Source organism: Microtus pennsylvanicus, chromosome 9 (genome assembly GCF_037038515.1).
Source record: "Microtus pennsylvanicus isolate mMicPen1 chromosome 9, mMicPen1.hap1, whole genome shotgun sequence".
NCBI classification, from domain to species: domain Eukaryota; kingdom Metazoa; phylum Chordata; class Mammalia; order Rodentia; family Cricetidae; genus Microtus; species Microtus pennsylvanicus.
The window spans coordinates 97,563,222-97,575,132 of NC_134587.1; positions in this window are offsets into that span (position 1 = coordinate 97,563,222).

Consider the following 11,911-nt stretch of genomic DNA (forward strand, 5'->3'; position numbering starts at 1 on the left):
GAAACTGTTCACAGAAGGACAAGGGCACACCATGCAGATAGTTCTCCATCAGCATTCGCCCACTTTCAAGTGCTAATAACATGGTGTATTGTCATTATACTTGTACCTCTGTGTGTGTGTGTGTGTCTCTCTCTTTCTCTCTCTCCCTCTCTCAGCGTGTGCATTTGTACTTAGCATGTGTGTGGGTCCAAATACATATGTCTGTATACAGAGACCGGAGGACAGCCTTGGGGGTCATCCCTCAGGTGTGCTCACTTGGTTTGATTGGGGGTTTGTTTGTCGTTGCTGGGTTTGTCGTTTTGCTTTTGTTTGAAACAGTGTCTCTCGCTGATGTGGACCAACACAGGAATTAATGTGGGCTCCAGTGATCCTCTAGACTCTTTGCTCAGTACTGGGATCACAAGCACATGTCACCATGCCTGGCGTTTTTATGAGTGCTCCGCAGATTGAACTCAGGTGTAATTGGGTTTTTGTTTGTTTGTTTTTATTCTTTACTCTTTGCTCTTTGGGTAGCCACCACCCAAATAAATACAGAGAGACTGATTCTTACTTGTGAATGTCCGTCCTTAGCTTGGCTTGTTTCTAGCCAGCTTTTCTAACTTAAATTATCCCATCTGCCTTTTGCTTCTGGGCTTTTACCTTTCTCTATTCTATATACTTCTTAGTCCATAGCTGGCCATGTGGCTGGGTGGCTAGCCCCTGGAGTCCTCCTCCCTCTCCTTTTCTCACTCCTCCCTCTTTCTTATTTATTCTAAGAGCCCCACCTATTTCTCCCTCCTGCCTAGTTATTGACCGCTCAGCTCTTTATTAGACCAGCCAGATGTTTTAGACAGGCAAAGTAGCACAGCTTCACAGAGTTAAGCAAATGCAATATACAAGAACACAACACATCTTTGCATCATTGACCAAACATTCCACAGCGTAACAGAGGGTAACACATCTTTAGCCAATGCGCTCAGGTTCTCATGTGTGCATGCCAAACGTTTAACCAACAGAGCCGTCTCCCCAGCCTTCTTTATTTCTTCATTATGGCGCAGGATTTGACCTGACAACATGCGCACAAGGGGATCTCCAACAGTGCAGTCCTGTGGTTTGGTCCTGGAGCAGCTCTCCTTTTTCACGAGTCAGACAAATAAAAATGCCATTCAAAAATCTCTAGAAGTGGGGATGGAGAGACGGCTCAGTGGTTAACTCTCACAGAGGACCGAGGTTTGGTTCCCCAGCAACCAAGTGTGGCTTCTAATCACCTGTAAGCTCAGTTCCAGGGGCTCTGATGTCCTCTTCTGGCTTCCAAGGGCACCGGGAACACACATGATGCACAAGTACATACATGAAAGTATTTACACAGACATGCAAAGTTAAAAAGAAAATGTCCCTGGAAGAGACTGCTCTTATTTAGTCTTTTGGTGGTGGAGGAAGACCAAGAAATGTGAGACATGAGAAAAAGTAGGCAATTACAGGAAGTAAAATTTGGGACGACCTGAAGGATCAATCTGTCAAAATAATAGAAAGACTATCTGATTAGAGAAAGAGAACCACTTGCAATTTTCAGTTGTGTCTTTGGACGTGTGCTATAAACTGTCATTTAGCCACAAGGATGACCTTTTAGTTAAAGAAAAATGGCATTGTTATTTATTGCTATATTTTGGTGATTTATAGTAATGCCCTCACAGATCAATGAGGATTCATCATCTTTCTTGAATGAAAAGGTCAATGTAGAAATGAGACACCAAAAGTGGCTAGTGTGTCTGTCTGTCGACACTGCTATTGTTCTGCTTTGTTGATGCGGCCCTTTTCCAGGAAAGTCTGTTTTACAGCAAGGTTTTTGAGTATGCAATGATGAACGGGTCTAGAGCCCGAGTTTGACAACCTCTTCTCCAGCACTTGCTTAAATCGTGATCTTTCAATTACAAGTTGAAAGAGGGGAACACAAATGACAGAGATAAGCTAGGTGAGCGCCTGCTTTATTATACTGCCCTCTGCAGTGTTAAAGACGAGGTGGGGTGAGGACTGGGACCAGTCTCCTACTCTAAACCCCAGCAAAACAGACTAGAATCAAGTCACTCCTATTCCGCACAATTAAACTGAACATTAAAGCGGGACAAGTTCAAGTCCGGAGAGTCCAGTCTCCTATAGTCATGGCATTAAAAGGGTTCCTTTGTTTTAGCCCTATAAGGAAAGTAATTTTGAGAGAAATGAATCACTTTGGGGTGTCTCATATCTACTTTCTATCAAGCCAGTATTTTCTGTTCAGCTCACCGTTCCCTTATTCTAGAAGCCCAAAGCCAATTAAATCTTTACAGTGTGTGCTGATGTAATCTTTAACTTTAGGATATGTCTCATGGCACTCAACTCATTTGAGTAGAGAAAACAGCATGTGCTTTTTTATTGATATATCTCCAAATGTCACTGTCTTCCTTGCATTTTCTAGCTTAAGTGACGGTGTGCGTTAGCACGTCTATTGATATTGCCAGATATAACATGCTCAGAAAAGAAGCCCCAAAACTTGGAGACCAAGTTCCTGACTGTGACAAGGCAACTGTAACTAAGCAGATCACACCAAGTTGGGACCTTGTAGTAGAAGTTGTTCCCCACGGTCCCCTCTTCTGTTCCTTGGCGGTTTTCCCAGCTCTATTTTCTCAGCTGCTGCTTTTGATGCTCCGTGTACCATCAACTAATCAAGGCCCTGCCTTAACTGTGCTGGCTCCCTGAAACCTCACCCTTGGTTGTGCCGACTGTCATTTCCTGCTGATCCTACTATTTGCTTGGAACTTCAGGTCCATTAGACTTTATAATATCCAAAGTGTAAAGTGATTAGAACACTTCTTTCAGAGAGATTGTCCTGGTTGTGTGTTGTCAAGTTGACACAAGTTAGAGTCATCTGGGAAAAGGAATTCTAGTTAAGAAAAATTCCTCCTCAGGTTGTCCGTAGGCAACTCTATGGGCATTATTATTATTATTATTATTATTATTTTGAATTTTCGAGACAGGGTTTCTCTGTAGCTTTTTGGTTCCTGTCCTGGAACTAGCTCTTGTAGACCAGGCTGGCCTCGAATTCACAGGGACCCGCCTGCCTCTGTCTCCCAAGTGCTGGGATTAAAGGCATGCACCACCACCGCCCAGCTGGGCATTATTTTTTTATTAATGATTGATTTGGGAAGGCCCAATGATTGATTTGGGAGGGCCCAGGCCACAGTGGGTGGTACTGCTAACCGGGCAGGTGTCCTGGGTTGTACAAAAATTCAACCTGAGAAAGCCATGAGGAACAAAACTGGAAACAGCATTCTTTCATGGCTTCTGTTCAGTTCTGTCTTTAGATCCCTACCTTAGCTTCCCTCAGTGGACTGAGACTGACAATATATATGTTCAATAAACTGTTTCCTCCCCAAGCTGATTTTGATCGTGGTCTTTATCACAGCAGTAGGACGTAAACTAAACTAAAAACTGACCTAGAGCAATATATCTGGATAGTTAAAGTGTGATAAAAACACATTTTTATACCTTTGTAATGTGAGTAGCAGGAACACTGAATACGTTATATTCCTATGTCTATTCCATGCACTGTTGTATCCTAGAACATGGCGACTATATCTTCTTAGTCTTTTCAATATCTAAAGTAGTTCTCAAATATAACAAGACCTAAATGAATGTTTTGAATAAGTGAAAAGGAATAAATGGATGGCAACTAAAATTGTTAATTGTTATTCACAAGGGAAAACAGTCAATATTTATTGAACACTCAGAATATACAAATTGATGACTAAAGCTAGACTTGAGAATTTGTGGGGAACTGGGTAAAGCACTTCTTATGGAAGCATCAGGACCTGAGTTTGAATTCCCCAGAGCCAAGGCAAAGCCGAGGATGTAGACCATGGCTGAAACCCCAGTGCTTTTAGATGAGCTGACAGGAGATACCAGGTGTACAGAGCTGCAAACAGCAAGACCCCATCTGGAGAAGGTGGAAGGTGAGGCCTGACACCTGGCATTGACCTCTGACCTCCACCCGTGCATCACGGTGTGCAAGCACCCTCACTCACACACGCAAACACACACATATGTTTCTCTCTCACACACATGCACACACACGCACACGACATTGTAGTTTAAGATAGTGAATCCGTGAATTGGTTATGCTTTTCACTGACTCTCCCCTTTAAAGACGTCTGGGTCATCTAGCTGGTGCTAATGTAAGGCTACATGATCCCAGAGCTATCGATCTGGCTTAAGCACACCTGAGCAGAACATTTTGCTCACTGTTCAGCTGAATAATCTTCCAAGGTCAAGTGGTCACAGAATAGGTCAGAATGTGGGGTCAAAGGTTAATACAGCCCTTCAGAGTCTACCCACCGGGGATCCACCCTGCATGACATTTTTGCTGAGTTTTAATGTGGTAATTTAGCAAAAAGTCACTGTCCTCAAAGTTCAATTTCCTCTGAACTCAGCACATTCTTTCCTTGACCCTCACTACCAACAAACCTTTAAAGGAGTCCTGCTTTAGGAGGCAGGTTGGGAATCTGAATGCCCAGGGCCTCCTGAATACCAGTGTCATCATCTACATATGTATTTTACTGAGGACTGAATCCAGCACTTTGCAAAGGCTAGGTCAGTACTGTAGCCTGAGCTATATCCCCCACCCCCTTTTACCTTTTACCTTTTTAGTTTTAAGTTGCACAGGCTGATTTTGAACTCATTTCAGGAAGTCTTCAGAAAGACTTTGAATTTGCAATCCTCAGCTATAGCCTCCTGAGAAACTCAGATTGTTGTCTTGAGCCACTCAATCTGGCTTGGCATACATTTCTTTTAAATCATTATATTGTAGTTCCCTTGGGGGTGAATCAGAGATCCTGGCAATCACCAATTAATTGTCTTACTTTCATATGCAGAATTTTTAAAACAGAAGTTATGATGGTTAATCTTGACTTCCAGCTGGGTTGGTCTGAGGATGCCTGGGAGATTAATAAAGCACACCTCTGGGGGTAATCATCGGAGATGATTGGATACTGAACAATCTGACCTAATTGGAATAATCCCTTGGTGAACTCAATTCAATGGCAGTATTGGGAGCTGCTGGAAACTGGGAAGCTTTAGGAAGTACGTCCCTGGGGCACGCCTGTGAAGAGTCCATCATGTTCCAGAGCCGCCTCCTTCTGCTCCATCTTCTTCTAGGCTACCATGAGGTGAGGACCTTTCTCTCACTCCAATCTTCCACATGATGGACTGCTTCACTAGACCCAGAAACACAGAGCAATGTGGTCTGGAACTGAAAGATGAGCTGAGAGAAGCCCTCTTCCCTCTCTTAGATTGTTTCCCTTGGGTGATGATGTCATCATGATGGAAAATTTGTATAATACAGAAGTTCATCAGCTATTGTAATAGGAGCGGCAGGGCTGCATCCCCAGCACCCTGGCCGCCTGCTAGCTTATGCCCCGAAATAATTACACGGAAACTGTATTCTTTTAAACACTGCTTGGCCCACTAGCTCTAGCCTCTTATGGGCTAATTCTCATATTTTGCCTAACCCATTTCTAATAATCTGCATAGCACCACTAGGTGCGTTTACCAGGAAGATTCTAGCCTACGTCCATCCTGGGTCAGAGCTTTCATCGCGTGTGCCTCAGAAAGCAGAGCTATAGCATCTGCCCTGGAGAGGGGAGCATGGCGTCTCTGAGCTCACTTCCTCTTCCTCCCAGCATTCTGTTCTGTTTACTCCACCCACCTATGTTCTAACCTATCAGGGCAAGCAGTTTCTTTATTTAATTAACCAATGACCTTCCTCCATCAATCAGCATCATTCCTAATGACAATATCTACTCTAAGGCACGTAAGATACAGAATAAAGTCTGCTGTCCTCAGCGATGTGAATGGGTACCATCAAGTCCATTCAGGGCCTAAATAAAATGAAAAGGAAGAGGATGGGAGGATTCACTCCCCCCCTCCTCAGCCTCCTTCTAGCCTCCTCTTCCTCCCCTTCCCCTACTCCATTCCCTCCCCAGAGCCCCCGCCAGACTTCCTGAGCGTTATCATCCATCTCCTGTGCTCAGCAACCCTACTTTTTATTTCTACAGTCTGGAACTACACTCTTCAGCACTAGTCTTCAGGCTCTCCAGGCTTCCAACTACAGAAGTAGCTTTTTTGGGTTCCCAACCTGGAGAAAACTGTGAGGTTTCTCAACTGTTTTGTGAACTGAATGGATGAACAGATGATAGAGAAAGGATAAATATTTATGGGTTGTGAATTGCTACCCTGGGTCCATGGTCCTGCTGCAGATGAGGTCTCATGTCACCCCAAAGGTTATAGGAACACTGCATGATGGAATCAGAGGGCCATGCTGAGCCAGCCCCTCCTTTCTTTGGCCCTGGGAAAGCTGGTCCTGCTTCTCCCTGGACACTGCAGCAAGAGAGCTGCTGCCCACCCCACCCCTACACCACCAACACTTGGGAGAGATGGCCCCACCTCTCACCATGGGTGTGGGAGAACTGACCCTGATGGCATGGGCATGGGGAGCTGGCTCCGTACCTCACCAAGGGGGCTGGATCCAGTGTCCTGGACTGACCAGCTCAGCTACAACCCAGGCCCACAGCCTGGGTCTTAGGTTGACCCATCCTAACATCTACCCCATCTAGGAGGACTTGCTAGAGCTTGTGAAGGGATTGGTCCTATGGAACAATACGCACAGGACCTCCATGACTCAGGGCGGCCAAGGGATATCTAAGAGGAGTTTCAGTGAGGATCTAGTTATGGTGGTGTACGGGAAATCAGGGGCCGTGAAGCAGACCAATGACTCATTGCGATGGACATCTGCAGGTAAAGCTGCCAGGAAAACATACATCTATGGGTTGTCTCTCTGGAGAACCTGTTACCTGGAAGACACACTGAGATAATTCAGATTCCCAGCCTCTCTCCCATTGGTCTCCAAGGAATATACTCAATACAAATACAAATACAAAGCAAATAATGAAGAGAGTATTTTCTTAAAGGCAGGGAGCAACAAGAGCCTTGCTCTATCATGTTTTCTCCAGCTGGGGGCAAGCACTGCCTGCTCTTTAAAGCACTTTTTAAGACCATCTATTCTATCAACACACACATTGAGGAAGGCCTCTAGCCTAAAAAGACAAAGGCTAAACTTAACAAGTAACCAACCAGAAAAGACTCAAAAGAATCCAACTCAAGGCAGAGTTAAGGTAGAAGCATTTTTTTCTTTACATTCTTTTTGTTTGTATGTGCTAGGTATGTGAACATGCATGCTTGAGAGTGTATGCCTGCGTATGCACACACGTGTGCAGGTGTGCTCATCCATGCATGCACATATCAAAGCCAGAAGTAGACCCTGAAGTCTTCCTATGTTGAGTTACTTCCTGGATATACCCCCCACATCCTCTTCTGGCTTCTTACATTGGTGGTAGGGATTTGAACTCAGGTCTTCATGCTTATACAACAGGCACTTTACCCACTGAGTCATCTTTCCATGCCCAGCAGGAAGCATTTAAAACTTCATCATGTATGTCTTTAGAGGCAAAATAAGCTTCATGTTTGAAAAAGAAAACCCATATGATATCATAAAAAGAACATTTTTTTGTGGGCAGTGGTGGCACATGCCTTTAATTACAGCACTGGGGAGGCAGAGACTGGTAGATCTCTGTTAGTTCAAGACCAGTTCTACAGAGTGAGTTCCAGGACAGACTCCAAAGCTACAGAGATACAAAGAAACCCTGTCTCAGAAAGAAAAAAAAAGGACATTTTTTAAAAGCACACATTATAGAATTATAGCTGAGTGTGGCAGGGAACACCTTTAATCTCAGCATTTAGGTGGCAGAGGCAGACAATCTCCAAATTTGAGGCCAGCCTGGTCTACACAGCCAGGGTAACATAGTGAGATTCTGTCTCAACAAACAAACAAACCATAAGTACAATTGAAAAGTTACTTGGTGCTCTAGATTGGGTTCCTAGTACCATCACCACCAGCACCACAAAAGGAGGTGTCTCCACACATACTCATGGTCTGGGCTGCAACCTGTGGCCCATGCAGCCACAGGGCCATGCTGATCTGCATGGCCTGTGCTGCCTGCCACATAGGGTCATGGTATCATCAGGGCACAGGCTGCTAACATGAGCCATGTCTGGGTCTGTGGCCCAGCAGCAATCAGGGTCTGGGTTGATGTCCATGTCTCCTGTTGCCACCATGGGTTGTTCTGATGCCCGGGGTCTGGACAGCTACCTGAGATCATGTTGTTGTCTGAGGCCTTGCTGATGCCGAAGTCATACTGATGTGGGTGACCTGTGCTGCCACTAGGGCCATGGTGACATTGGACCAGAGCTGAGGGCCATGTCTGGGTCCTTGGTCCTGTTGCAGCTGGGGTCTGTGTTGATGTCTATGGCTAATATAAGCATAGGAGGTATGGGCACCATGTGTGTTGAGGTTCAAGGGCCATGCTGAGCCAGCCCATCCCTTGCTGGTCCTGGGACAGTTGGCCCTGTCTCTTGCTAGACACCGCAGCAGGAGAGCTGACCTGGCCCCATGGAAGAGCTGGTCCCCCATATTCCAGAGAGAAGGCCTCATTCCTCACCCATGGGCGAGGGAGAGCTGGCACCAAGGGCATAGGCCTAGGAGAGCCGGCTCTGGCCCTTGCCTGAGGAGGCAGACCGACTAGTTCAACTACCACCAAGTCCCACATCCTGAGCCTTGGGTTGGCCCACCCTACCATCCCCTCCTTCTGTGGCCTGCTGGAGTGTGTGAAGGGACTGGTCCTGCAGAGCAATAACCACAGGATCTCCAGGACTCTGGACAACAGCAGGATATCCTAGAGGAGTTTCAGTGAGGGTCCAGTGGTGAAGGTGTGCCGAGGCCTGGAACCAGACCAGGGGCTCATTGCAATGAACATTTTGCAGGTGGGGCTGATGGACAAAAGGGTACATTGCCTGACACACGGGCAGCTCCGAATGCCGCTAGAATGGATGAGAGGTTTTGGAAAGATGGAAGTCTGAGGTGCTTGTTTTTTTGTTCATTTTGTTTTTAATTAATTTGGGGGGCTCTTGGAGAAACACTATAGTGGTGAGGGGCGGACATGTGGGGACTGGGAGGTGGTCAGGATTGGGGCACATTATCATTATTATTCCCAAAGAATCAATAAATAATTAGGTTAAAAAATAATTAATTTTAAAAGAAGGTGTCTCATATAGAAATTAGAACAAAAAATGAAAAAATAGAAATAGGGCAGATTTGAAAAAATCAAATATAAATGACTAATTTCTGAAAAAAAGAAACAATTTAGTAGTGGGAGGTTAGAAGAAATTATCAAATAAGTCATGACAAGAAAGTTCCTAGAACTGAGGAACATGTACTATAAAACCATATAGAGTCAAGCTGTTAAGGTTTAAAAAAAGTGAGAAAAAGAATCACAGTAAAAGACATTATAATTAGAACACTGCAAACTGAAAGAGGATCTGAAAACAAAACAGACAAAGGTGGGTTCCATATAAAGAAGTCAGTCACCCGTAAATAAAACAAATCAGTGGCAAGAGATTGCTTGTCAAGAATATTGGGAATGGCCAGACAGTGGTGGCGGACGCCTTTAATCCCAGCACTCGAGAGGCAGAGACAAGTGGATCTTTGTGAGTCCAAAGCCACTGAGAAACCCTACCTCAAAAGCACAAGATTAAATAAATAAATAAATAAATAAATAAATAATGATGTTGGGGCCGAAAATGCTATGGCCTATGTCCTTCAATATTCTGAGTGGACTGGGAAGCTGCAATTTAGACAGGTGTATCACTGGCAGCAAGGAAGAGACCTGGTCAGTCGTCATCAGCTTAGACCATGAAACCCAGTATGGATAAGTTCAACAGAACCATCATATACGGGCTGCCCATGCCCCTTCTCCTTCTACCACCACCAATCACTAGCAGCGGGTAGCCCCATGCTCCTGGTTGTGTAGCCGAAGAACTTCTTTGTAGCAGGCTTTTTCTTTTAGGCCACCAACCTGCTCCCCAATCATGACAAGGAGACTTGTTATTAGTGATGGATGTTTAGCCTTAGCTTAGGCTCGTTTCTTGCTAGCTCTAACTTAACCTGTTTCTCTTCATCTACATTTTTCCTCAGGGCTTTTTACCTTTCTTTCTTTCTTTCTTTCTTTCTTTCTTTCTTTCTTTCTTTCTTTCCTTTTCTTTTCTTTTCTCTCTCTCTCTCTCTCTCCTTCCTTCCCTTCCTTCCTTCCTTCCTTCCTTCCTTCCTTCCTTCCTTCCTTCCTTCCTTCCTTCCTTCTTTCTTTCTTTCTTTCTTTCTTTCTTTCTTTCTTTCTTTCTTTCTTTCTTTCTTTCTTTCTTTCTTTCTTTCTTGTCCTACTTCCCTGCTTCTTATGTCTGTCTGGTGAGTGCTGCCTGGCTTCTGGCCACAGGGGTGTCCCTCTCTTTCTCCCTTGCTCTCTTCTCCTTCTCTCCTCTCTCTAGATTTCTCCTTCTACATGTTCTCTCTGCCCGCAAGCTGGTTCAGCTTTCTATTAATCAGGCGCCTCAGGCAGGCAATGTGAAAGAGCAACAAATCTTTCCAAAATTAAACAAACGCAGCAGAAACAAATGTAACCCATCTTTACATCATTAACAAAGGCAGCAGAAACCAATGTAAGACACCTTCACACAGCTAAAGCAATATTGTGCTGAAGAAACCAATGTAACACACCTTTGGCTAGTTAAAATAATATTCCACAGCACTTCCTCCAAGAGACCTTTACCAAGGGGTAGTTGGGCTCTTGACCAATAAAAGAATTTCAGGACAAGTCAGTATGAAGCAAAGCTGGAGCCCATTAGGAAAAGAGCACACACACACACACACACACACACACACACACACACACACACACACACACAGAAACTGAAAAGGTGTTTGCTAAGAATGTCAGTTTGCTTTCTATTGTTGTAATGAACACCATGATCCAAAGCCTGGGGAGGAAAGGGTTTATGTTATCTTACAGCCCGCAGTCCACCATGAAGGGAAGTCACGGCAGGAACTCATGCAGAGACCATGGAGGACTGCTGCTTATTGGCTTCTTCTCATGCCTGCCTCAGTTTGCCTTCTTACAGAACCTAGTACCTTTCTTATAGTTACTTCAGTGTGCTGGGTACTCCTACATCAGTCACTAACCAAGAAAACATCTCACAGACTTGCCTGCAGGCCATTTGACAAGTATATTGTCCCAAAAGAGGTTCCTCTTTCCAGATGACCTACCTTGTGTCAAAACAACAACAAAAAAATTAACCATGTCAACAACAGACACACTTTAATGTCTTTTTTAAAATAAATTTTATAGTTTTTGAAATTTCATTGTTCAAAGGATATATAACCAATCTCAAAGATTAAACTTTTAGAATTAAATTTTAAAAGAATTGATCTACTTAATTTTCTAATCTTAAAAACCTCACTTTGTAAATGAAATAATAAGGTATTGTGAGAGGTGCGCTGCTCAGGTTTAGGAATGAATAAGGTCAATATCAGAGGTCACATGGGTCAAACGAACATTCTGGTCACAAGCACGGTTTCCTAGCTGTTTTCATACTCCTGTTTCAAACAGGAAGTATAATCACGGGAAAAGACTCTATTATCACAGTCTTGAACAGTCTTTCAAGTTTTGTTAGGTGTGTTGAAATTCTTTAAGCTAATGAGAAGCGCGCACTAGATGGGAGGAGTGGGCAGGATCACGGAGGAACTGTTAGCGTTCTCACGGTGTTTACTTTGCCCTATCTTTCAATCCTGCATCAGTTACGGACACGAAAGCTGCCGAGCAATTGGTTTGAAGTGCTCCTCAAAACCTGAGGATAAGGGCTAAAAAGATGGCTCAATAGTTAAGAGTAACACACCGCCCTTTCAGGGCGCCCATTTCGGGTGTCTCACAACCGCTTGTAACTCCATCTCTGGAGAATC